The sequence below is a fragment of the Halictus rubicundus genome, unplaced genomic scaffold (assembly GCF_050948215.1).
Source record: "Halictus rubicundus isolate RS-2024b unplaced genomic scaffold, iyHalRubi1_principal scaffold0160, whole genome shotgun sequence".
In the NCBI taxonomy this organism is placed as follows: domain Eukaryota; kingdom Metazoa; phylum Arthropoda; class Insecta; order Hymenoptera; family Halictidae; genus Halictus; species Halictus rubicundus.
The window spans coordinates 474,766-479,562 of record NW_027488701.1 but is presented as its reverse complement, the minus strand read 5'-3'; the positions used below and the strand labels follow the sequence as shown (position 1 = coordinate 479,562).

General features: G+C 39.5%; 1 non-coding gene across 1 annotated transcript; it reads right to left on the bottom strand.

The window, feature by feature from the left end:
- Positions 1–1,694: 1,694 nt before the first annotated feature.
- On the bottom strand, positions 1,695–1,797 carry LOC143363876 (U6 spliceosomal RNA). The gene has a single exon (XR_013083942.1). It is a non-coding gene; the product is annotated as a U6 spliceosomal RNA (small nuclear RNA).
- Between the last annotated feature and the right edge of the window lie 3,000 nt (positions 1,798–4,797).

Here is a 4,797-nt window from a genome sequence, read left to right as displayed (position 1 = left end):
TCGGACCTGACATGAGTATAGAAATGCCGCGAGTGGAAATACTGGAACATTTCGGCAAGAAAAAAACGTAGATAAAGCGAATATGTACGAAATAGACATAATAAAGGATTTATTTTGTACATATTAAGAAGCAATATTTTATTCACTATATTGTCTTTTAATCTATTTCTTTTTTTTACTAATTATTTCGCCAGTCTTTGAGAATACTCTTTCGGAAGGAACAGATGTTGTCATAACACAAAGATACTCCTTCGCAAGCTTTGATAGTGTTACGTCCCAAGTGGTATGAATTACGATCTTAAGAGGATAGGACGCAGTTTCGAACCTACCTGCATACACCGGCTATGATTCGGGAAATTGAGGCTCGTTTAAATAACTTTGTACCCTTATTTTGAAAACAACAAAATTATTGATTTATTCAAAGTGTGGTTCTGAATCAGAGATTACAAATTTGATTTTACAAATATGGTTTATATAGCGCATATACTGGAGTGCTTACAAATAGTTTGATTATAATAATAATAATAATAATATTAATATTACCGTGATCACGGGTTCGGATTCGGTTACAATGTACTCCGACTGCTGACACTGGTCTTTGAAACGGTTTGTCGCGAAACAACTGAACGAACTATTTTAACTTCAAAAGAGACTACTGGACTATTGACTATGACTGAATAACTGATTGTTCACGATTGTCTGACTGACTGACTGACTATTTATAACTGAATTTTAGGAGTTGGTCCCCCTTTTTATAAGATGCACAATCCTTTGTTTTTCAAAGATGCTGGCACAGGAGTCTCTACCTTGCATCTTTTTATCTTCTTGATGTCTCCTGACTAGTCAGCTGTACGCCGACAGGATCTTTTTACCATGAAGTCGGCGTCTTTTCTTATAATTTGGCATATTTGGACACCTTTCCTGTTTGTTCTCAGCGTGTAAACTGAGAACTTCATCTGCGTGTCTTGCAGGAAGAAAAGTTGGAGTCGTTTCTCGTGCTACCTTACTGCGTAGAATTTTTAACATATATCTTAATCCTATTTTTACTTCTCCTCGTGCGACATAATCGGATGTCCATAATAATTCATAATAATTCTTCATCTGAGGGTTTATTCGTTGGCGGTCGAACCACCGGACGTTCACTGCCTCTGTCTGCTGGGACTGTGATTGACTGCAATTCTGTTCCCCGCGGGGAAAAAAAAAAACAGTAATAATCTATCTATCTATTATAACGTATCTATCTATTATAATCTATCTATCCATCTATCTGTGCATTGTGCGGCCACTTCTTACTTACAGTAACGAGCAAAACTGAGTCTACACTATTTCAAGCAACATAACTTTCTAAAAATTAGATCAAATGACTTGAATTTTATTGAGAAGTTAGAAGGATTAGTTTATTAGACGAGGTGTAAAAAATTTTTGAAAAAAATTTGAATTGGTCGGAATCGCAAAAGAAATAGTAAAAGTTGATTTTTTCAGGCTCTTTTATCTGAGCCTGTATTGAAAATTTAAAGAATGTATTTGATTCGTTCGAATAAATTATGTCCATGCTGAAAATTTCACCGGTATTGACTTATTCGTTTACGAGTTATAAACGATTAAAAATTGCGATTTTAAGCCGAAAATCGTGAAAAATGGCAATTTTTCCACTTTTTCTCTAAAGGGTGTGTGCCTGGATCACGCGAGTACTCAACAGCACAGAACGCTTCACGATTTTGCGTGTTATCCTTGCGCAGGGACCATGCTAATCTTCTCTGTATCGTTCCAAATTTAGTATATGTGCTGTCGAAGCAATTACATGTCAGACACAACCTCCATAATTTCCAACCAGGGCGTTTGATATGTCCCACCGGATATCTGGTGCAGCGAACGGACGATTATCGTCTGTGAGTTACGCACGATCTAACCACGAAATTATACTAAAGGCATAGAACATGTCAAGACACAACACAATCGTCCTACATATTTCATCGTCCATTACACAAGTATATATCATCGGAATTAAATCATATTTGGTTTAGTTTTAATCAGAAACATGTTGGTAAATATGTTGGTAAGAGTTTCATAAAAAAAAATAATGACAAATAAAGAAGTTTTGTAACTGGATTCGATTAGTCTTCTGGTCTCACACCGATATAGCCGACAATGTGTGCCACACTTCTCGGCGACGACGGCTCTTGACCTTTGCTGTTTTCGCCGTTTTCACGTCAGTAGCGTTTTCAAGTTATAGGTTTCTTATGACTTGAAGAGGGTACGACGGTTTCCAGCGTTCCCTGTGTAGTTCAAATGGGACGCTCGGCGAGAACCTCCGATTTCGTATCTTGTCAGTAAAAACGGCGGACTGACAAACAACGAGATTTCACTGTAATAGGCAGTCCTTATAGTAATAGTTATATAGTATTTGTATGGAGTTTTCTATTTTTTAAATATTTACCTCTTTGTGTATGCACAGGATCACGAGCAGGTTGAACCCATTTACGAGCAGACCCAGGAGGGAGCACAGCAGGATGGGCACGTCAACAAAAGAAGCGTCCATCTTCGAGTCTCTTGCTGAAACACGCCATTCGTAGCTTTATCTTAGTATTAAATAACGAATTTGTACGGTGTCACGTTGCCCTGATTTTCGGCCCGTCCGACGGGAGAAAAACCCGGGCAACGGCGGGTTTTTACAGACCGTGAAGCCGGGCCACGTTCGGCCGCGCGAAACGTGGTCCACCCGGGACAAACGGCGCACAGTGGTGCCAAGGCGGCAAAAAGTCCATTTTATAAATTTTCGATTTTTATAAAAAAAAATTATTTCTGTATAGCCTAATAGTGCGTGCATGATGTGCCAAAGTCAGATTTTTGAAAAAAAATTTTTTACGGAGATATACGCATGGTAAATAACCATTTCCTCGCTCCTGGGAATCCATCAGTTTTCAGTGCGAAAGTTATGTAATTACTCCGCCTATAATTGAATACTAAGGGGTCTACAAATCATATGGGTCATTGCAAATGGTTTTAACTATTGACTGGAAAAAAAAGTTTTCCAAAAAAAGTTGTTTAACATTAAGTAATATGGACTAACCTGAAGCCCCTTTGCGTTACGCTCATTTTTTATTTATGGCGGAATACAAAAAATCCTTTGAAAAGCTTCGATCTGGAACTAATCGTTTTGGCAAGTTATAATATTGATCTAGCTTTGTGCAAAAAATCACGAGATACTTCGAGATGCTTTCGCGGCAATTTAAGTTCAAATATCAACTTTCGGAATTTCCAAGAATGAATCGCACGGAAGTCATGATTATTTGATGTTTCAGGTGAAATTTTTAAGGGTTACATATCGGATAAGAAAAAAAAAGTGACATTCATACATATAAAAAGATATTTAATAACAATTTTTTATGTTAAATAAACGAAGTTTTCGTTCACTGGACTACTGTCGCAAAAATGCAACAGGTATTTTGTGGTAGTGCTCCAATGAACGCTGTAAAAATAATTTATGTCAGATAAAAAAAATTGTTATTAAATATTTTCTTATACATAAAAAATTAATAAATCGTATGCACTTCTCATTTTTCTTTATTATTTAGAAATATTCCTAAAAAATTTCACCTGGAACATCAAATAATCGTAACGTCCGGAAAATTCACTCTTGGAAATTCTGAAAGTTGATATTTAAACTTAAATTGTGACGAAAGGGTCTCATGATTTTTTGCACAAAGTTAGATCAATATTACACCTTGCCAAAACGATTAGTTCCAGACCAAAATCTATTAAAGTATTTGTTGTATGCTTCCATAAATAAAAAATGGGCAGAAAACGGAGATTTTCGATTAGCCCATACTACTTAACGTTAATAACATTTTACACAAATTTTTTTTGCCTAATAAGCGTTCTACCTGTGGCAATCTCTCGACAAATTTTCAAACAAATTCGTTGGATAGTTTCGTTTTTATAGATTTTTTGCCGCTTTTTGGCCATTTGGCACCACTGTGCGGCGTCTCGTCGACTCGATTTTCGCGACGGTTCTCTCAAGTTCGGTACTCAGAACGGGCGCCAGACACGAGGACGGTGCCACACGAAAAATTACGCTATGACGCGAATCGGCCGCCGCGATCTCGATTCGACGAGCACCGCGCGATATCCTGGAAAGCCCCTACACGTGTCAGGGTTCTACGGGAAAGAAGGACGGGGCATTCCCCGCGGCGGGAAAGTTGCTCAGAATTACGACACACGAAAGTGGGCTTCTACTTTACATTTATTGTCGTTCGGGTGTTACAAAAAGCTGCCGGCAAAACCCGGCAGCGGTGGTCCGAGAAGCCCGCACGATTGTACAAAATACACGACGGATGGACGGTCGCTCGCGCTTATCGTACCCGAAACACAGCGTCTCGCAGGTGTATTCGGCAGCTGCCCTCAAATCGTTATCATACGCCGCAAACTGTTACTTATTGTAGGCAACCGTTAAGGTCCAGCTTTCCCAGGTGGCCTTGATCCGCCACAGTGTGCGTGCCGTGTGCGTGTGCCATGGTGTGCCGCACACAACGCTAGATCGTACAAGATTGCAAGGGTTCGGGAGGCGTCAATTTATGGCTCGATAATGTAAAGATGGGGCATGTCAGTGGTCAAAAGCGGTAGATGAAGGATAAATCTAGAGCGTTTGCCACCAGGCAGGTCCTACTTTTGCGTTGTCGAGCAACATTTTGCATTATTCGGTCGCATGATGCCGAATGCCCGAAATCTGCTATGCAGATGACACCCTGATTTATGCCGTGGGGGAGGACTGGAGGAGGACCAGGCACCACGGTGAGG